The sequence below is a fragment of the Acanthaster planci genome, linkage group LG06 (genome assembly GCF_054643075.1).
Source record: "Acanthaster planci isolate LZ-2023a linkage group LG06, COTS_SCS, whole genome shotgun sequence".
Classification (NCBI taxonomy): domain Eukaryota; kingdom Metazoa; phylum Echinodermata; class Asteroidea; order Valvatida; family Acanthasteridae; genus Acanthaster; species Acanthaster planci.
Genome location: NC_141782.1, coordinates 8,678,706 through 8,702,107, shown reverse-complemented (window position 1 = coordinate 8,702,107; position 23,402 = coordinate 8,678,706). Strand labels below are relative to the sequence as shown.

The 23,402-nt window shown below is 40.8% G+C and overlaps 1 protein-coding gene across 1 annotated transcript in view; it reads left to right on the top strand.

The window, feature by feature from the left end:
* zfp64 (ZFP64 zinc finger protein) overlaps nucleotides 1–16,635 on the top strand; it is a 65,516-nt gene extending 48,881 nt beyond the window's left edge. The window contains exon 4 of the mRNA XM_022228310.2: nucleotides 13,476–16,635. The gene's annotated coding sequence lies outside the window, so the exon portion shown is untranslated. The remainder of the gene's footprint in view (nucleotides 1–13,475) is intronic.
* Nucleotides 16,636–23,402: the final 6,767 nt, after the last annotated feature.

The following is a 23,402-nucleotide window of genomic DNA, read 5'->3' as shown; positions in this document are numbered from 1 at the left end:
TGTGTGTGTGAAAAAAACAAATCTTTTTGCATTTACATGTACATGTATATAGTGATACATGCACATTTTGTCTGTTTAATGTGTTATAGGGTTTCTATCTGAACGGTGTGTTGTTTGCTGTGAAACTAAAAGGAGGTACTTTTTTTAGATATGTTTGAAGTCTGACTTGTTGTGAATTGAAAGCTGTTTATATCTTTTGGTTGTCTAGGTTTAGGAGGGAGGCTGTAGAGTTTGGTGTGTGGGTTTTGGTTCCATTCTTTTAATTTTTTATGGCGGAATGCCATTATAGAAAACATAATCCTTGTCAACCTGGACCACATGTTTTCAGTCAAAAACCTGTCTCAAATTTAATATGAAGCCGTTAAAAGTAATGACGGCAATCAACAGAGGTGTCGTGACTGGGTTTTTATTAGAGTGCCAAGGAATAAGGTTGTCATAAATATCATTTACATTGCTCCAGTCCCATGCTGTGAACCATTTTCAACTTTATGGAGGGAGAGTCAGTTCTCATTTGAGAGGGCTATGGATTTGTGTGGGTGTAGACACCTCATTGATTGATGTTACAGTTTTGTGTATGAAGCGGCAAAATTGTCCCTTTTTTTTTCGTTCCTTTTTCCCCCTTCATAAACAAATCATGGAGTGTCCCATTCCTCCAAGAAAGATGAAAAACCACAAATAAATCTTGTCCCTGCACGAACACATTCATTTCCAACTGTCGTCTCTTATCGGTGGCGCTTTTACAGAAGAAAAAAATCAGGACTGGAGTATTAGGAGACGCGGCTCTCTTTTCATGGATGTTTTGAAAATCAATCGATAGATCAACATTTAGCTGGCTCGGTGTGACGCAAGCAATTTTCCAGTTGCATTGATTTGTGGTCTTAGAATGGTTTTTGTTTTGCTGTGGACGATTTCTGGATTCCATTTTTGAAAAGACCCTAATGTGGAAATAGTACCCTCCAATTTTTTTCATTCCAAACCATGGAATATTTGATGGGAGAAATGCACACAAATTACTGAAAATATGACAGAGACAGGTTAAGAGGAATCACTAACATTGACTGAGACAACTATCAAACAGATCTGCCAGCGTAACATAAATGGCCGATGCAAACTTGTTTCATATTAGTTGATTTGGTTGAAAGTTTAAAGTCCAGTGCACCAGTGAGCATTGTAATTGACATTTTAATTGTTTCTTTGATAATTTGGGGAAAAAAGCTTGGAGAAAAATCGGACTATGTTTTTTGAGAACAGTACCAAAATAAATGGACTCAGGACCTTTTTTTGTTTTTTTCGTTTTTTATTCAAGCATCTTGGGTTTCAGTGCACACCAGCATCCTGTGATGATGAGAAGACACAAATTTCCAGTAGGCCAAATTCCAGCAGCAGTGCCAATACCGGTCGTGTTGTCCTCTTGTTGACAACGTACGAGAACGAATTGTTATATAGGCTAATACGATTAGACGCCACAACTGCGGTGGCACCGCACTCACACACACATATTTCAGCTTGACGCGCGCGTGCATTTGGGGAATCGTGACACCCTATTGGTCGATGAGGCATGTAACGCACATGTACCACCTGTACACGAGCATTGTGCCACCGCAGTAATGGCTTCTAATTCTGGTGGTCGAATTACACTATACTGCAGTTTTGGAATGCTCATTTGGATGAAATCTTTTTTTTTCCATTTGTGCACAAGGTTTGTTGCCAAGTGGCAAGAGCCGCAAGGCAGTGCTTGGCATGCCTGTCGTGGGCCTTTCCCGAACTCTGGGCTTCATTGCTATTTCAGTTTCATCCCAAGCTCAACACTCACATACAAACTGATGAAAGTATTCTGAAAGTATTCTGAACTGTGGTGTCACACTAAATGCTGACTTCTTAAACTTTGCTGTCTGTAACTTCGGGGGGTAAATTTATAAAAAATTAAGCCTGAGGGCCTAAGAAAGGGATGGCGCCAAGAGTTTGAAAAATCTGTCATGAGTATGCTATGCAGCGCCCTCATCTGTTTTGCACCATGGCAATGTCAGGCCACCCAAAATAGGACAACTGCACAGCTTTCGTCTTCAGAAGAGCTTGATGGTTATCATGTGGATTGCTGTCGACATGCAGTTTTAGTGGGGCCATTAAACTTCAACCCTTACTTGCTAGATGGCAGCTCCTTTGCACTTTTCTTGATTCTTGAACTGGGACAGTTACGGCAGTCCATCCAGAGACTCAGGTCACAGTAGGAGGTGCTGATGGGAGCGTGCAGGTTACAGGAGGGTTCAAATTTTTTTCTTTCCATGGGGTGTGAAGGTCATTGTCATTGTGTTTTTTCTTTCACCGGCTTCGATGTGACAATTTACATGTGCCGTTTGACAGTTTCATGACTGCATTTCCAAATGCAGGTGACGTCAGTTCAGTATTATTGATGGGTCACGTCAAACCTTCTTGTCATTTGGAATTCAATTTAACAAAAAAAGAAGGGGGGGATAGTTTACCGAGGATTTTGTAGAATGCATGCCGCTCTTTATCTCCTCGCTGCTCCGAATTGCAGAGGATATCAGACTTCATGTGTTGCCTGCATTCCGTGTATCAATAAACCTTCCCACTCTGTGTTGTCTCAGTTATAGATGAGCTATTTGCCCAGTATGCATTTTGCTGCGCCCGTGATTTATGGCTAATTTCTTGTTTTTTCCATTTGACAAGCTTCCTCCCTTCAAGTATATTTATGTTGTGATCACGTTCCGTTAGGGCCGGGAATATATCTGTAAACTATGTATCTGTGATGACTTTGAATGCACTGTAGCCTTTTGCCAAAGGGCACCAGGATTAAGTCCCTGGTTGGCAAGGAGGGAAAAAACAAGCTCCGTTTGTTTTTGTACAATTTTGTAAATTGTCCTGCCCCTGTTAATAACGTTATTTATGGGCGATACATCCTCAGATTATGACCCACGAAATGGCCTTAAATGCCAGTGGTAGTGCCAGATCTGACCAGTCCACCTTCACCTTTGACCTTTCTCCTTTGTGGACAAAGACCTGTGTTACCTTTTGGGCACCCAGGGGAATCAATTACACTATAAGTTGTTTGACATCTAAATCTATCATCCTGGCTACCTTGTCTTTGGGAGATCTCCACACACAAGACGCCCACGAGATAATAGATTCAAACTCCACAAAGGAGTTGGGGGATAGCTGAAACCAGCTGATGGTTTACGACTTCCCAGTTCATGCATATTTCATCCTTTTTATGCCTTATTTCATGTCCGGATCACTTGAGGTGTGGCAGCAGTGATAGATTCCAAATGGCCCTTTTGACATAGTAGGCATACCTCCACAATATTTTCTTTATGGGCAATAACTTGAATAATAACCTGACTTGGTTTGCAATCCACAGGGGAAACTGTACCGCTGGAAAATTATTTTTCTTCTTTCTTTCTTCGATCAGGAATTCCATTAAGGGGTGCTGACCCTCAACTGTCCAATGTAAAGTGGCTTTTATATTATTTCAGTGCCGAAACTTCTGTGTAATTTTACGTCATACTTGTTCTGCTATTCTGTCAACATGTTTTACCTAAAAATGGCAGCTGCCTGTTTTTTTGGGGGGGGAGGGGGAGACGTGAAAAATGGCAGTTTTGTCCTCCTGGTCATTCACCTCAACTTTGATAGGGTCTCCAAAGTGAGGCTGTCGGTCCTAATTGTTTTATCCACTCATCAAGCAGTATTAACTTCAGGCCTGCCAAATGTTGGGCCATTAATAATAAAGAAATCCAGAAAGAAAAAAAAATACCCAATTCTATTTTCATGACGTCTCTGCGGGTCATAAAGCTTGGGTAACGGGATTTAATATTAGTGCAGCATGCCAGAATGGTGGAAGTATTCATAGCAGAATAATTATCTCCTGGGGATATTTCCTCACAAACTGACTGCAGTCTGAAGAAGTAGTCACTTGCCAGATCCTCATCGCCCTTGACAACCACTTCTTTCAGATTTTGGGCTCTCGTTTTCTGGCCGCATGTCTGCCCTGGCAAACACGAAGTAGTGGAGAAATGAAAAGAAAACTTTCTTTTTCCTTTTTTTCTCTTTTGTAACTTTCTTTTAAAAAATAATAAGGGCAGGCAAACAAGAGTGTGGACAGATTTGGAATTGATTGATATTTGTTGAGTTAATAGCAAGGAGATTACAGCTGACAACTGTCAGTCCAAATATTACTCAGTTAGTTGACCTAGCCTAGATGTGATTGTTCCCAGGGAAAAACCAATTCTTTTCTGTCATAATTCAGGGTGCTTTTCCACTCCATATTTTGTTCAATATTTTTGTGTTCACCCAAAGTGCATGTCTTCAAAACACCCGCTGCCTCCATTGTTGCAAAAATGAAAGTTTGAGCTGCAGCGAAGAAGTTTACCAACAACATCCTGCAGTCAATTCTGGGAGGGATCTGAAACAGTTTGTCAAAGTACCGGTATACATGTAGTGTTTACAGATATCTGGTAATTGTGACTTCAAAATGATTTTGGCAAGCCACTTCTCACCAGTTCTAGAAAAAAAGGGGGAAAAATAGGTTTCTGACAGCTCTTACTTAGGTTTTGAAAAGCTACCTTTTTAAACACAATCATGATTTAAAAAAAAATAACTGGTCTTTTAATGAAGACTATGTAATCATTGCTACTCTGAGGAGACTCCATTGCCCAATGCACTCTTGGCATGTTTTGCATGCATGAGGTTTGACTGTGGACATGTGCGTCTGTATCTTGGCAAGTTGTTAACTCCTTGTTGAATGTGTGCGTACATTTTGAATCTGCCAATGAGGGTGCAGTGTCCCAATTCAAGGAAAATTCTCCGCCAGGCAGAGGTGCACAAAAAGTACCCCCAGAGATTGTTTCGAAAAGAGGGGTCTGTTTGGGCCAGGAAATGGTGGAATTGTGTCAGTATGGCCCAGGATCATCTCTGTAGATTCAGGGGCACCCATTTGGGGGCAAAGCAGACAAAAATGGGATTGAAAATTAGTCAGAAGAGCCCCAGGAAGGTGAGGGATGTCATTTGAAAAATGGCCGCTGGGAGGGCTTGGCAACATTCACTTTTTGGGGGGTGAGTTTGTGTTGGGCGGATAATTAAAAAATTCATTTGTTAACCTACTAAAAATTGAAAATCAAATGAAATCTGAAGGACCAAACAACACATTGATTTTTGTTTGAGAGGCCTCAGGGACTTCAGTTGCCTGCCATGGGGCTCCAAACTTGGTTGATTTTACACTATTTTCAATGGAGCTTGAATTAGTTCAGTGCACCCATGAGCGTGGTACCAGAGCAGTCTGGAGGGTAGTCTGTACCCAAAGCTATATCATAGACTTATGTGGTTATTCAGTTTGGGGGTGAACTTGTACAGCTGTGTTTCTCAAGTGTACATATACATGTATATGTACATGTACATCCCATCTCCTGCTCCAGCCCAGAGAAACCAGGTAGCTATCTTGGCCTCAACAACAATGAAACTGAGTCACTCAGTTTAAACCATAGATTTAAACACTCAATTAAAATTGGGCTCTGCCTTCATATCAACCCAATAGCATGATTCAGGTAGTTGTAACTAACACAGTTTAATGAGTCTGTGTCCATGGTTCCACCCATAACCAGTCCTGTGGTGTCAGCTTTTTTTTTTTTTTTTATCTGCTGGCGTGGAGTAATTACAGGATGTCTTAATACAGGTTCGCCGGTCTCCTTGAGTTGGACATAATTATTAGGGTTGATAGCAAGGCATGTAGTTATTCTGCAGTAACTGTCTGTGCCATAAATGTACTGAAGCAATTCATGACCTACTGTATATTACAGACACATTGTCCTTATTTGAAAGATGAGCAGTGTACATGCGTGTGCATGTAAAATGTTGCTCTGTAAAATGTCAAAGTCGTTATTTTTGCAAGTGGAGAGATTTGAGGGGGGGTGTCAAGCCATTATCACCACATTTACTTTGTAAAAAATTAATCATATCGTTAACACTGAGCACTGAGGGTAACTCATTCAGTGAGGAAGTTTGTATCGTTTTCCGATGATATCTGCACACAAAAGCAGCAGTGGCAGCTGATTGGAATGCAACTGCTGCTTTAGTGATATTGCTTAGTTGCTGTCGGTGCCAATGCCACTGCTGAACTGGTTGCCAGCATTGCACCCGTTGCTGTGTTACTGTTCAATGTACCAATGTCACTGTTGCTTTTATAGTAGTTGCTGTTGCTTATCATGAGGGTCCTGTTTGCTCGTGTTGTTGCTGCACCATCTTTGTCGCTTTACTGCGAGCTGCATCTGTGGTTGTGCTGCAGTTTGCTCGTGTAGACACAGATGGTGCTGCTGAAACTGCTGTTTCAGATCCTGCTGTCGTTTCCAATGATGCCTCTGCTATTTCACAGTCACTGTTCCCTGGTAATGTTGCTGTTGCAGTTGCAGATGACACTGAGGGTTTCTATACTGCTGTTGATAAGGCTGTTTATTCTGTTTTGGAGTGTGCTGCCGGGCTCATTTGCATATATCTTGGAGTTTGTCACAGCTGTAGTCTTCACTTTGCATATTTCAAAATCCACTTCTTTCCGTATCTACAGTTCTTTCTGGTTGTTAGGGTTTTTTGTGGGGGAGGGGATGGAAGAGTCAAGAATTGCTCTTTATTCACGGGACTGCAGTTCAGGTAGTTGGTTAAAAGGTGAGTTTGTTGTAACTTCAGTCATCCTGCTTCCAGCTTATAATTTTAAGATAGGTTTACAATTTACACAAATGCTATCATATTCATGTAGTCATCGGTGATTGCGATCTGGTTTGTAGTGAGGTTCTGCTCTTCTGATTGATCATTCTTTGCGCATGCACATGTGCCATAACATGCTGGTCACCAAGGATATGAGCTTGCATGTTTCTGTGTCCATACTGTATTTCACAAGGTTGAAGTTGTTTGTAATTCATGAGTGAAGGGGGGATAGATCCTGTGAATGCAGAATGAATAAACCAATCAAGATTTATGGGTGTTATGTCTTTGCAATAAACTTCCGATATCTGAGGTCAGATTATACAGCCGTCCAGCTTCGTTTTTTTTTTTTTTTAATCTTTAAGTGATACATGACACCTGTGCACTTACGAAAGCTGGGCGGTAGCCATGACATGCAAGGAAAAGCCAGAGACAATTTATGATATTGAAACGTGAGGCGGGTAAAATTAATTTCCCCCCAGCTATAGTTTATAACAGCGATAAGGTAAACAATACAGCCGTATAGCCGCATAATTATAGGTGTCATCAAGCACCGCTCGCTATATCTGCACTTTTATGGCCAGGATTGATGGGCCTGTTATTTGAAAGATCATTTTTTTTTCTCCCTCCTGTTCTCTTTGCTTTCTTCTTACACATGGACCGTCTATCCCTTTCTCTCTCCCTCTCTCTCTCTCTCTCTCTCTTCCAAGTCGTTACTCAAGAAAATCGTGAGAGATGTGGGGGGGGGAGAAAAATGAGAGAATGGCTGCAGCCACACGGCAGGCATACACAGATTAGGAAATTAGAAGTTACTGAGTGATTGTTGAATATGAAATGACAGAGAAATGGATTGGAATTCTGCGGTGTGTTGTTTCTCTTTCTTTCTTTTTTGTTTCCTTATTTTTTTTCCTTCCCCCCTCTTCCTTCCGTCTTCCTGTGCACTTTGGGCCAGAGGAGGACTTTTCAAATTTTATTATACCCTGTGCTGACTCCCTTTTCCTGTTTTGATTGTTGAGGCAAATTTTGACTAACGTTGATTGTAGGTTTTGGTTTTTTTCTTTTTTTTTTATTTTTAACTTAAGGCTAGTGTATTCTTTTTGTTGAGCCCCACTAGTCACTTAGTTGATGTAAATGCTGAGTTTTATCTTGTTAGTACAAATTAATCACTCTTGTACATGTTCTCGGTGAATGTAACACTTTAGATTTCAATAAATTCCTCCATGTAAGCTTTACAGGTGTTTAAGTGTATTTTGGGGTGAAAGTTAAAGTTGACTTACAATTTTGCTGGTACCAAGCTATTTCGTATAGTAGTTCTTGCAACAAATATTCAGGGGAACTAGTATCCATAAAATAGACCTTCCATGTTCATTGGCATTACAGATGAATGGTCCCAATCAGGACCTTGTCAGTCAATCAGCATGCCTCAGTGTCATAAGCCCAGTTGTACCAGCCTGATACCTTGCACAACTGCTCAGATTCATAGATGAAATTACGGGCGCTCTGAGAGATTTACACATTCATTGTAGTTGAATGCATTTACAGCATTCCAGCCAAACTATTTTGTGTTAGTGTGAGATGTCTGTGGATCAGAGATAAGAATGTGACAAGCAGCACTACAGATGCTAATAATATTGTAAAAAAAGAGTTGTCAATAACAAAAGTTGTTTGCCTGCTGCATTTTCTGCGTCACACTGCCCGACATTCTTTTAGTTCCAAAGGCCTCTCTTTCTCAGTCCTCCTGCAACCATTCGCATCAGTGAGTACATCAAAGTAATGATTTTCTTAATCTTCCTTTTCATCTCTCTGTATCCCTTTTATTTCCTCTTTTCCCTCTCTCGGCTGGAAAAAAAATCCTTGGTTTGTGTTGTTGTTCTTGTTTTGGGGTGGTCTTGTAATGGTCTTTCCGATATCGTTGTCCTTCCATTTTCCACACAGTGTACGTTTCAATTAATCTCATGTTGGAACTTGAAGGGCAAACTGGACCATGGCAACGGAAGCATGTGTTGTTCTCAATCACAGAACTTCTTTTACTTCCTCACAATCTACCCAATCGCTGCTCTGTTTCCTTTTCATCCTACCAAAAGGGGATTACCGAAGTGACTCGTTTGATTCTTGCTGTCCACTTTGGAATTAATTTTCAGACACTGCGTGGATGGACACCTGGGGTCCAGCAGGAAACAAGGTGCACAGTTCAATGCACCTGTCACCGATGGTAATGCTCACATTTTGACATTGTTGAGCTGGAAGCGCGTTACTTCACAGGACTGTGGATTTGAAATGCTGATGATGGCATGGCACTTGCTTGCTAGTCCAGTTTTTCATCAGCTGCCCATTAAAGGTCAAATGCATTACCAAAACCATGTGGTCAAAATGATAGTCTTTCTCTCAGGTTTAACACTATTTAATTTGGTCTCCTGATGTCTTTTATCTGGTGAATTAATGTGTGAGTCTCAAGTGTATGCGGAGGAGCTACAGTGTATATGCTGTTACACGAGGGTACATTTGTGTGATCCTGCCAGCACCGTTTTGGGGGGACAATTTCTTATAGCGGAAAATTTTAGACTGGATTGTGGGGAATTTTTTTGTGTCCTTGTAATATTTTTTTCCCTTTAATATCTATCATTCAAGTGTGAAGTTCCCAGAACTGGGGAATGAGTATTTTATGTTTACATGGCTGAAAGTGAACTGAAAAAGTGGTCTGAACTGTGCGCAGCATTCATTCGTGCACAAATTTGACAAACAGAGAGGCACAGGTGACAATTGAAGGCTGTTGGTGCCAAAGTAGCTAGTAAATACTTTGCACAGTGTGTAAATACGTCCAAGAAAAAGCTTGCACCCATATGCTGTGTGTCATTGTCAAAGGAGATCATTACCTGGTTGAAAGAAAGGAAAATAAAAAGTGCCCACTATTGTACATGCTTGGAGATCCATATGTCAGAGATTACAAATCGCAGGTGTAAAATACAGTAATGAACCCTCTGCACACTTTATGAACCTTGAGCTCGTATTTAGTGAGAAACACAGGTCTTATTAATATGAGAATGCATCAAAGTTTCCTGACCCATGCAAAACTCTACCAGAAGAGGCTCACCTCAAGAGCAGCAAGTGATTAGCTCCTTCACCATCATCACCCAGAAATGAAGGCACTGTGAATTTCTCCCCAAAATGAAAGAAGCCCACTCCTCGAAAGAAATCTGAAAGAGATTAAAAATAGGATGTTGTGATCAGGAACAAACAAACTTTACTTGTCATAGCCTAATGGGATTTTCCTGGCACCCTTTGTGAGCCAGAAAAACTGATTTCATGCTGGGCTGCACGCTGTCCCCTTGCCTGACGGAGTCTGTTCGGATTTTGGATGACATCAAGGACAAGAGAGGAGAGATCAAGAGAGGGAAAGGTGTCGGTATGGAGCCCACAGGCAAGGCTAGCCAGGGCTGTTTTAATACCTTTATGTATGCTTTTGTCAACCCCCCCACCTTGTCAAATATATGCAGTGAGGATGAATTCAGCTTGTAGTAATTATTTCATGCAGGTTTTGTTGTGTCATTGCTTCTAGTTCTTGAGGTAAAAGAAAGTTTGGCTGGGAGGTCTCTTGGGGAGAGACGACACCTGCAGGGACTGGCCATGTTTGCTTTTCAGAAGGTTTTAAGGTTTTTTTATGTACTTAGTAGAGTGAAAGCAAGGATATCTCAGAAAGCTGCCTTATTGCTCTGTGGCCTAAAAACATTCAAAAGCCTGTGTAGGCAATATTGTAGAAAAAGTTTCCCCAGATTTAGAAATAGGAGGGGCAAATCTTAGACATTCTAAGGGCAACTTGTAGAATAAAGTTGAGGGGCCTAAAAGCACACCGGTTGGGTACCAGTGGGGGATGGGATTTGTACCAGGGTCATAGGGGTGAAAGGTCACTGAAAGTAGAAAGCACCCACCTGCCCCCCCCCCACAAAAACAGTAACAAGTTATCATTTTGGAGCTACGGTTGAACAACAGACCCATTAAACTCATCTTGCAGTGTTGAAATCAATAGTAAGGGACATCATTTTCTTCCACCGAATGTCTGTTTCCAGTAGGATGTCAAACTTCGTTGGATAACAAAATAGGGGGATAAGAGTGCTCTTTTTGTTGCAAATGAAGAGTAAGAAAAGAAATTTATTTAAAACTAATTTTCCTGAGGCCCACTGAAAACGTTGTTCAACCTTGGTGGCATTTTGGCTAATCTCATTGGCCAAGTGCAGAAATTTGTTTAGCCTTGGAAATATTTGTTCAGCAATAACAGGAAACCAATCAAAATGCATGGAATGGATACTGCGCTTGTGATGGGTTCCCAGCAGATCTCGGCTCAGCTCATAAATTTGTTAAGTACAGGGTTCCCATGATCATAGAAAATCCTTGGAAGTCATGCAAAGTCACCGAAAATTGGGGAAAATTAGGGTGTCTGGGAATCCTGTTGTCTGAGGAAAAGTCATGGAAATCAAGATCATGCAAGGGTTTATTTTTAGGAATGTTTTGAGTGTGATTTAAACGCTTTATCCTTTTTAGTCTGTAGTGGCTATGGCAGTCTTCCAGTTCATAATACCAATGACTTTTTGTTCAAAATTGTCATGGTTTCAATTTGGAAAGTCATAAAAAAGTCATGGAATTTGGTTTTTCAGATTTCTGTGGGAACCCGCGAGGTAGTATTATCCGTAAAGTTGCTCCAAGAAATCTTGCCCGAGCCTTGGACATGAAATGGAAAAAAAAGTCTCCTTCCTCCCCCCATCCCACCCATGTTTGGGGCATCTTGCAACCTCTGTGGGACTCCCTTGTCACTACCCCTTGTGTTGCAACCTCAGCGCCACAGCCTCTGTGAACCCTGCCCCCACCCTCATTGCTCCTCGGAGGCTGGTAATCTCCAGACAGTAACTTCTCTCTCATCACCACGGCCCTACACTTGTCACGCTTTGCAGAAATGGGATTATGCGGTGTGTCCTTGATTATTGCCAAGGAGGGGAAGAAAAAAAAAGGAAGAAAATTGTGAGACTTGGGGCAAAGAAGCAGCATGATCTTATCTTCTCATCACGGCGATCATAACAATGCATTATTTATTATCTGGCTTAAGCACAATGTTTAACAAGGAGCGTGCATGAAGTCTTCAGACTTCAAAAATCTCATTTTTCCTTGTGCCTCTGGCATGTTCCGAGAAACTCGTAAGCACATCAGTGTAGTGACAATTCCTACATCATGGCAGGCACTGTTTCTGCTGGTTTTATTGCTGTATGAGTCTGATCCCTCAAATCTCCCTCTAGCTCCTCCCCAAGCCATATTTTCCCAACTCCCTAACACCCCAAAAATCTTAAAGGAAAAGAGACACTTTATTGTTTCCTCAGAATTGATTCTAATGACAAACCAATGTATTTTTATTTGTATTATTTATTGACCACATCCAGCAGTGGAATACCTGTCAATTATTAAAATGGAAGCAAAACAACGGAAGAAGGAAAAACCACACTAAAATGTTCAAACTGGTTTCTGTTTACAACTAAAAATATTGAAAGGAAAAGTAAAAATCAATCAATTAAATTATTCAAAAAGGGGCATGTGTTGTCGGTGTTTTCAACAAAAACCCAGAAAATCACAAATTTTTCGATCTAGATTTTTCCCTACCATTTTACTTCCTTTTATCCAAAGAACAAATTAGCAAAGTTTCAAAGCAAAATGTTGTTTACTTTCCTCGTAACTGTAAACAAACAACCAACAAAAAGCTTAGTCTCTGTGTTTCTCTGTTTTCACAAAGTGACAACGTCAGATTGTTTGTAGGGTAAAAATAGAGACAATATACACAATCCCTGCATGAGTCTGTACATGAACACCTGTGTGGGTGTTGGAATGTAAATGTAACAATTTTAAGTGACAAAATTTTGTGTAATGCAATAGGAAAAAATAAAGACCTGCAGGTGTTCTGTTTTCACGAAGTGAAAACGTTTAGTAGTTTTTATTAATGAATTATTCTTTAATGAAGACAATATACCTGCAAATAAGTATGGATTAGCATTTTCCAAGTCTTGCATTTCATGACTTTGTAAATTAATTCCTCAATCCGTAACATAAAAATGTGTATTGAAAAGGCTGGTATTTTCAAATGCCTGTTTCTCAGATTGTCCGTTTGGCGAGATTTTGAGGTTTTTATCACTTCGCGAAAACATCAACAATGTGAAAAAATGTCTTTGAAATTACCAACTATTCCCTTTCACTCCAATTCCTTCATTTTCCAATTCTTTCATTTTCCAATTTGTTAGGAGAATTAAGGGGAGCAAAATGTAATTTTCCTGATGTTTCCTTAAGTCCCCCCATGTGAAAAATGGTATCCCATAAATTTAAGTCAAAGATCAACCTTGATACTCAATCCTGGACAAATCTGGGTTGGCCCCAACCCCCAGACCCCCTTTCAATGTTGGGTCTATGCGCGTGGTCTGCGTTCCAGCAGGACATGACAACATTGGAAGGGGCCGGAGAGCATACAGCTATTGCCAGTGTCCCAACAATTTTGTCCAGGATTGTAGACGTGCACCTTTGTCATTTTACACTCGGATTTCTCACATATTCCCTCTTAGACAGATATTCAGCCTGAGAACTTTGGATTTCATTGTAGATGATGAAATAAAGAAGAATTTAATAAATGGTATCAAGGATTCTCCAAGGAGGACTAGTGGGGTACCTGTGGGGTAACAACATCCAAAGTCAGGCTTGTTATTTTTATATGTCCAACTATTTAACCCGTTTTGATTTGTTTATCACAGATTTCTCATCTTTAGGAAAGCCTAAACCATGGACAGGCTTGGAAGGCTCGTTCAACCTCTTCTCCACATCTGCTCGCCCTGAGGACAAAAAAGGCAAGCAGACATACAATTCAATTATTGTGTTACCTTTACATCAGTCATGTCTTGTATATTTTTCTTTGACTTTGGTGCAAAGACATCTTCTAAAACATAGGAACGTTATTTATTTTGAGGGTCACTTGTAGCATTGAGGTTTTTTTTTCTTTTACTTATAAATTTGTGCATATGATTATTACACTGATCAAACCTTGTCATGTCATTGTTTAAACATCTTAAAACGTCATCCAAAGTGAAAATATAGCACCCATGCTGAGATAAGCCTGAGTATGGTTGAACTAGTCTGGTGCCTACATTTTTTCCTCCTCCTAACTCTTTTTTTTTCGCTAATTTTTGTTCAAACATGAACGGAGGAGTGGTGCTTATTTATACAAGTTAATTTATGAATATGTATTATCCAGTTTCTATTTATTTGATTTGCAGTACAACTTTACAATACTGATGAGGCTTTATCTTGGTCTGAGGGAACAAGTTTTTTGGTGATATATAAAAGTTGAAAACATGTATTAAATGGTACTTCTTTATTTAAGGGATCTCCTTATCCACAGTCTGAACCTTTCACTTTTAGGGCAACTTAAATTGAAGGTACATACTTCCATTGAAAGCATTTTAATAAGTTATTTTATTATGGTACAAACATTGATGTCCTACTGCTGCGCTCGCAAGATGCACATCACACATCTAACCACAGGGTTCATGGTACTAACATATGATTGGCCATCATAAATTGACTTACTGTTGAGAACGTAGTACCCGCAATCTGATTGGCTCAAAGTTATGAGAGCCAAGCTGCTGATTTGTTGACTGAGGTGTTATGACCATTTACTGTGGATCCTTGAATGGGATAGGAATGCGATAGGTTCCTCAGTTGAACGTCAGTTTGTACACACTGTTCTCATCCCCTATCAAAGCAACGCTATTCTAGCCTTGTTACAAGTAAAGTGTATGTACCACCGGTTTTATTGTTCAAGTACATATCCATCTGTTGTTCCAGACACAATTCAAATCAGGGGGAACTACAGTTGTTATAACATTGATTGTCAAGATTTTACTTTGTTTTGAATGAACACCAACTTGTATAGGTAGTGGAGTCTATTTGTCATCGTGGTTTTTTTTTTTTTGCCAAATCAGAGGGTTGTTTTCAGAACAGCCATTATTCAAATGAACACCATGTGATGACCTGTGAATTATGTTTCTATGATTGATAAGACCAGACTGTCGGCTTATTCATGTCTGTCAGATTGGTGTACTGATCGCCAGACCCTGGCTGATCGTTTGATTCCATCCAGCATTTGGCTGAGTGATAGCTGACCGATTTGACGCCTCTTAATTAAAAGATTTTGGCCGTTTGTCGTCCCGACGATCACTCACAATGGCAATTTAATCAATTTCTGGATTTGATTGTTTGAATTTTTTTCTAATCTCTGGCTATTTGCTGCATTAATCATTCCTTTTGATGGGGACCAATTTCATATGGTTAATTAAGGTGATTATCAATCACAGTGAGGTTTTTGTTAATAAAGTTTTCTTTGGCAGGTATTATGTTTTCATTATTAGATATGTTGAGTCATATAGCTTAAGGTTAGGCAATTCTATGATTAATCAAATTTTGATAAATGAAAGTCATTGAGTGCCTTCATTGTTATAGATACCACTATCAAAAATCAAGATCTTAATTAATTTACTTCCTTTGTTTACAAACGGTTAAATTTGAAAAGCTAGAAAGTTTTATCTTCATGTCAACTTTTTACATTACTTAATTTTTTATATCCCAAATACAATAAATGTTGGTAATTTCCATACTATGTCTATAAACTTTTGGTATTTTGGTATCTGTTCCTTCTTGTTACTTTTAAACCCTAAAGTAGCTGCGTAGTTCAAATGAGTTCACAGCACTGTAGCATTCCTTGACAAGTTGTTCAACAGAAGTCCATTACAATCTGTTCGCGACAGTGGAAATACCTGTGTGTTGTGGCATCCCTTTTAGTCATGGATGAGGCCATTATAGTCACTTGCGTTTGTTGAACTTGCTAAAAATTGATGCCCAATCTTTTTCCTAATTAACTGCGCTAATCCGTGATTTTGACATAAATGCTTCGCTACTCGTGCTACTGTCACAGAAGCCCTCCCTTCACCTGAGGTCCGCTGGGAAATTCTGTTGGAAACCCTTTGTTGTCGTAACTTTCACGATTTGTGATCAACAAGCCCTGGTGATGTAAAATCTGATATGCGTATCATATCCGTGAGAAAACAACGCAGGGGAAGTGCTGATCCACCGTGTAGCTGTGGTGCGATTACAGGGACTGTGGAAAATGCACATTGGAGTGTTGTAAAAACAATGTTGGTGTAATGCGGGGGATATGAATGACAGAAAATACTGTTTGTCTATTCAACCTGGCTCTTTCAGGTCGGGGGGGTGAAGGAAGGAGGATGGAGAAAAAAAAGAGACAGCCCCCCCAAAAATTGAGTGATCATCGGAACATTTGCATCGTAATTGCTTAGTTTGGCTCGTCCAAGTCTTAACGCAGCAAACGTGCATCAATCATTTTGCTACGGACAGTCACAGGGAAATATACAAAGGATTGGTGGTAGCGCCATTGTAGCCCACATACGTTAAGTGGCAGCGCGACCAAGGGGAGGATTTGATATGGCATCATATTTCGTATATCTTTCTTGCCCCCGCTGATATCCGAGGCACTATCATTGCTTACAGGATTGGGCTGTAAAGCATAAGGGACCTTTGGGTTTTGATTTGGGTGGGGGGTTATTTTTGTTTCTGCTTTTTTTTAAATACTTTCTGTGTCATGCCATACATTTAATTTCAAAGCCTAATCATGCTTACAGTGTACATATATGTACCTTTAGAAATATATTCATGTTTTGACTGTTAGCAATTGCTTCTGTGAATAAAAAATTTTAGGTTTCTTGGATAAATCTATTTCCTATTTTTTAAATCAGTTTAACAAATGTGACACACAGCTAGTTTTAAACCTGTTTGTCTTCCGTATACATTTACTTGTACAATAGTTTTGAAACTGCAATAAAAAGGATTTTTTTAATCTGAAAGATGTTTGGCTCCAGTGACTGATGTGTCATTAAGTTGTCTGATTTTGATAAAAACTTTTGTGCAAATTACTTTGAAATTTGATAAAAGCTGTCAGTTATTAAATGTCAAGTATCAATCATAACCCTGTGCAGTAACAACAGTGGCCAGACACATTACAGCATGTCCTTTCAAGTAAATTCATGTAGCTGTGATGATTTGATGATAGAGTTTGAGTTGGGCAAACCGTGAATGGCTTGCCATCCCTACATTGTGAATCTCAGTCCTGACAAAAATATGCAACACAAAAATCAGACCGACTTCTCACCCGTTAACTTTCAAAATGCCTTAACGTTTCCATTGAAAGTCAAAAACAAGGTCCTCATGCAGTATTCCCCCAACTAACTTAGAGGTCTCAATTCAAATAAGGATACTGTTCTTCAGTTTTAAGCCTGTGTAAAACCAAGTGATTTCAATAATAGAGCCTTGGGCAGGGTTTATACATGTCCAACTTCTTAAAAAATAGATCATTCAATAGAGAGTTTTCAGTCACATGGTCAGTGTTCAATATACGCAGATGTGCATGGAAATGCACTCGCCTTCGTAGACTTGGAACACTTCTTGAACTGCCTTTGCAGGTCAAGGGACATCATGTGAAAAAGCTCAATAGCCTGATGGCATGACTGTGAGAGCATGCAGAACCACATGTTTCCTTTCACCCACTTAACTCAAATACTGTTGTACTGTATTGTGCACCAGTTATAATGTGCACCAATCTGTTTTGGTTTTGGTGTTTTCATATTGTTGTGTTTAGTGCCCTAAGTTTTGAGACCTGCATAAACAGTAACAAGAGTCAAAAATTTTCCCACTAATAAATGCGTTCATTGAAAAGAACAACCCCACATCACATCAGACATGTGAGAAAAACACATAACTATACTGCTTGAGTCTGCATCCTTGGGGTCCCCTTGATATGAAAAGCTGTATAGACAACAATTTTCCTTTAAAAGTGTCTGTGTGCACAGGAGGGAGTGTTGTTGACATAATTTTTTTCCCCCTCCAAAAGCTTTTTCTCCAGAACAATGAAGCCAACATGTTACATTGTTTATTTTGCATGTGTGCTTTGCATGCATGTCAGTGGAGGCTTCTGTGCCACCAGCCATGTGAGTGAGCTGTCAGGTGAATTTCATACTGCTGCCATGTCTCCAAGCTGTATTTGCAGTAGCACCTCTTTTGAGGCAAGGCAGAACTGGCACAGTAATGAAAGAGGGAAGGTGACCGTAACGACTTAACATTTGGGAGAGAATTGTTCATTAGAGTGTTGGTGAAATTTTGTATTGCCTGTACAGCTTCATCCTGCCCGGGAGCTTCTAATAGAAAGTTCCCAGTCTTGTCACAAGTACCTGCTGCCTTACAAGATTCAGAAGCATGGAGTTGACCTTGTTGTAAAGCTCATCTGACAAGTGGTACTTGAAAAGTTTATTTTCAACATATGATGTGGCCATTGGAAGAATATGAAATTTGTCAACAATACTGAAATATTTAAGAAAAAAATCAGGAAACCGGGTGTACTTTTACTCAGTTTTCAGTGTATTGGTCAATTATGTCGCGTTTTGTATACAGAACCCATCAAAACCATCTCTGGGCAGCCAAGACAGAGTAGGACTCTAGGAGGCATGGTACCAAAATGATGCTTATCACATTTAGGAAGTTAGCTCTTCATTAGATGGTCATGGGTTTGAACATGGAGCTTCATGGTTCGAGTCCCACCCAAGCAAGCTTGTGAGTTTGTTCCCCTCCCAATGCCCTGTACTCCATTCCACTCCTGAATGGATTCTCAATATAAATGCAGACTAGTTTAATAGGTCCTTTCATCAAACCGATCACATTTTGTGGTTCGGTAATGGCAGGCTAATCCAAACTGACCTGCATGCAAAAAGTAATGTTAACGTAGATATATTTTTATTAACATTGTTTTGATGTTGACATACATGTAACTTTATTAAAGACGTTTTGGGGAGATCTACGCGTACCTCCAAAATCTGTTGAAAGGGTGATTTACTCAGAGTACGGCATGTAGTTGTTACAAGTGTAAGTGCAAGGTCGAATCTTCTGTGACTAGGTCATTTGAATCTGAGGTTAAGTGTCCCATTGCCCCTGTTGCCATGGTACCAAGTCGTACTTCCCAGAGTCCTTTTCTTCCACAACTTTGGGTCACCTCCTTTGACAATTTAATGAAGTCACTTAAAATCCTAATATTTCATGCCTGCTGGCTGTAACACCTAGCAAATAACAGTGACTGTGTAACAAGATACAATTTTAATATGCATTCCGTTTTTATGCAACTCTCAACGGCCACGGGGCCTGTGGCGCGGAGATTCATAGTGTCATATTTATTAATTAAATAATAATTTCCGGGACTCCACCATCCCAGACGATGGTCCTGGGATCTCTTTGTCATGCAAAAAAAATTTAAAAACCCAAAAAACAACCCAGTGCACAAACACGTTCCCTCCGGGTTATCATATCTTCTTTCACACATTGACCTGTATTTAAACCAACAAAGCCTTGGTAATTTCTGGTCAGTCTTCATTAAGGGAGCACGCACCATCTGTTAGTTTAGTCTCGGCTGGGGTTGCAGGCTGTGTACAATAAAAATTACACCTGCGGAAACTGAATGAGAGTAGGGAAAAAGGGGATGGGAGAGAGAAGAAAGGGGGAAAAATGGGGCGAATCTGAAATGTCATTTGATTTGATTGAGTCTGATCTGTGAAGGTTGGGGAGGTGAGATATTGCTTGTGACAAGCCAGTCGGGCCCCCTAAAAAAGAGAGAGTTGATGAGGGGGGGAGGAGGGAAAGAGGAATTAAAAATCACAGATGTTCCAATTTTAGTCTGCTAATTGGCTGGTTCTTATTATCCTGACATTTCCACTCGGGAACAGTACAGGCATTTCCTCTTGGTGTGCCAAGAAACATTAATTTTGTGCCATTGCAGATGTAAGCCGTCTTGCACGACATGCCATCAGTAATTTCTCGTTCGCCTGAAGTGAAAGACATTTCAGCTTTTTCAGTGGGACTGTTCTGAAGTAAGGTCATGGCTATTTTTGTGGGTGATTTTTTTTCAAGCTCTGTGACAATTTACAATTGCATGTACACATTTTGCCAATTTCCATCCATCATTTAAATTCTGCATGAATGTGTGATTGCATTTTCTTTCCAAAATATCCCAAACAAATAACCCCTGCTCTAACACTATTCAAACATGCATTCTAATTTTTCCCCTCTTCTCCTGTGGAAAGTGTAGAAGCAGTGGCCCCATGTCAACCACATCATTCGTTACTTATAACCTTTATTACTTAAATTCCCGTGCATTTGCTACTCAACCCCCTTTTTTGCGTATGATGGATGCCCGAATGGGCGTCTTTTGATTAAGAATCGGCTTGGACAAGTGTTACCGAAGATGACTTCCGCCGAGAATGTAACCACACAGTGATACCTTCCCTGTGTGTGCTTCTTCCTTTTAGACACTCGCCTCCTTGCACTTGTCCTCCTGCGCTTTGCAAAGGAAATTGGCACTTTGTAATCAAAATGAGACTGTCTCCTTTCTTTTCTTTTTTTTTTTTCCTCTTCCATTGGCAGTGTCGTTGTGTCACTCCACTCCTATCATACAGAGCTCCCTGTCTTTCCTCTTTTTGAGGAAATTAGCACTCTGCTTAAAAAAAATGCTTGTCTGTGCTGCACCCCTTTCTTCCAGTCCTTGTCTACAAGTACAATCGTGTGATTGTTTAATTCTTCATAGTTTGTTTCACTTTTCACAGCTGCCCTTGGCATTTTTATCTGACATCTGGTTGCAATTTTGTTTTCCCTAGCTCAGCTTTACTGTATTGTCAGTTCGGCCTGTTCATCTGGCATCACTTTCCCCTCTGTTTCTTCTTAAGAAATATAATTACATGTACATATTTAGCAGACATGTCCAATGCCACATGCTGAATGTATTACTTTTTGTTAGTTACATTCATTGACAAGCATCCTTTTTTTTAGAGGTAGAGGTTCTGCCATTGTAGGATATTCCCATTTATGGAACGTGTACATGGTTCCTCTGGAGGCATTGACGGTTCCTGAGGTTCCCTGTACATGGAGTGGGGGGTTCCTCTTGTGTTAGAAGGTTCCTTTCTAATTTCAGTTCTTTTTTTGGTAGAAAGTTGAACATGATAGAGGGTTCCAGTCATGTCTCCATAGTCTTTTGTGGTTGAGAGTTTTTGTCAGGATAGAATTTTCTCATGGGAGAGGGTTCTTCTCTTGGTAAAAGGGTCTTCCTATTACATGAGATTCTTTCTATTGGCTCCAGTTACTGTAGGAGACTTCAGGTATGTTTAAAGTTTGCTGCAGTATTTTCCCATTGTCACTGACTGTTCACTGTGTGTCAGATATCAAAACATGGTGGTTGTTTGGGAATTTGCTAAATTGTGAAAAGGGCACAGTACATGAGGTTTCATTTGCTGCCTTGTGGCCATGATAAAAATCAGCCTAACCTGTCCCCTCAGAGCTCAACTGTTGGCAGGCACTCTGCATGCATGTTGATGGAATGATTAAGAGAGCACCGTCTTGTGCCACTTTCTTCACATCCCATACAAATATAATGCCCTCCCTCCTTCCTCCGAAAGCCTGTTCTCCACTTGCCTATCTGCCATGGACAGCCTACTACTCTCCCTCTCACACACACCTCAACGCATGGAGCTCTCGCTGCGCACAAGGATGACGACCATCCCAGCCGACGGTTAGCACAACTAACACTGCAATCACTAGTGTGCCGTGGGCCTTGCCCCGTCCTCACCACAGCCAATTCCCTAAGTGTGGACTTGTTCCCACACAGCACTTAACACAGCTCGGACACACGTACTGCCAGCAGCCAGTCCCCGGAACAGGCACACAACACAAAAAGCAGCACCTCGAGAATAATAATTTGCCACCTTTTGCACCCTGCTGTTCAAGCCCCATTGCAGTCAGTGACAAAACTCTTCCCTTTTCCCCACCACCAGCTTCGTGACAGAACAATTAAATTAAGCCAATCTTTCTCCCCACCCCCTTTTTTTTTTCTTGCATTCCTACATCTCTGCCCCAGCCCTCCAATTTGTGCCAAGTGGAGCGCAAATCGCGTCAGTTTGGCTGAAGACCCAGGTCTGAAAACAGGAGCCCTAACAGTCTCTTGATGATGGGGGGGGGGAGTTGGTCGGGTGGTTGGTTGGTTAGAAGCTTTACCTTCACGGTCCTGATGTTGCACTTAATCACGTTATGACATGTCAATGTCTTCGGGTTCGCTGGGCAAACATAGGTGATGGATTGTGTATCCATAAATGCATGAAATTGATGCATTTTCTAGCTTCACTTTGCGTCGGTCGTGCCAAGATGCACTCTCACTACGGTCATTGTCTCTCTCCAGACGTCACGGCTGCCATCCAATTAATTCGTTTAAGAAAACAAATCCACACCCTTCATAACTGTTTTAAAAGAAACCAATTCGGTTGCTGATGCTGTCCCTCAATCAGGCCATGTCCAACCCCCTAAATAGCACTATCAGAGAAACAATAAGGGTAATTTAATGAGCCATTTCCGATTTGAATGTTTGTCTTTTTATTCCCTTCTGAAGGTTGTCTTTGTATGGAATGACAGGGTTTCCGTCTAGGCCAATTTTCTGCTTGGCTTGTCATTCTTCCTCCTGCCACTGTCACACTGTTGCGGATATTTCCCCTACCTGAGAGGATATCCATTTTCCCAGTACGTCTGCCATTGCAGGCACATTCTGGCAAAGATTATTAAATTGTGGGTGCAAATATTTCCTATTTGCATACTTGTATCACCCGCACGCTCTCTTTTCATGATGCATAAATATTCATTTTGTGGGCATCAATCTATTGCCCTGCCCCGGCCAAAATGTCAGGCCGAACAAGAACTAGGCCATGCCTCGGGCTCCCAGAAATATCAGCACCAATATGCGGGTTTCCTTTCCTGTGTACATTCAGCTCAAGGATCTGTCTGTAATTTCTCCCACTCGGGGTGATCCCAGAATTCGTGGCCTATAATCAGACGCAGGCCGTGGTCATCAGCCATCTCTCCTATGTTCTGGTATCTCTCTTTTGTTTCTTCCATTTTCATTAACAGCAGTGGCTGACGGAGAATGAGCAATTAATTCAGAAATTGAAATTGGCGTCCCAGCAATTATCAATATTTCCGGGCTTGGCGATGGAAAAATGTTAGGATGCTAAGTAAATAGCAGGATTCTTCTCTGTCATTTCATCTCCAGTCAACATGTGCGTTAAGGTTCAAGGGGAAGAGAATAAGGCAGAAAAGGGGGGGCCTTTTGAATGTATTCATGTATTCTGTCATATCAGAGTAAGCGGACGGATGGACGGGATGGGAGAGGAATGGTGTAAACTGAGCCACAGCAGAACATTAAACATCTTATCGCCGCAGCTTGCCTTATTGATCTCTCCTGGAATTTCACTTTATGAAATTGAAACAGGACAGATGCAATCATCAATTGCGCTGACAGATAAAGGTCACCCAGAAAGGTGCGTCTTCGTTACAAGGAGCGAGCCGATCCCACCCTTCTCTCGCTGTCTTTTTTTCTTTCTTTCTTTTTTCCCTTCCCCTCAACACAGCGCCTTGGCTGGTTTTGAATCGGAGGCTCTCATTTCTGCAACCTGACCATGAAGAAGGGTGGAGGGATATCAGTGGACCTTGTCGCCGGCAGCGACGTCCTTATTTTCTGCGGGCTCAGCCGCCAGAAC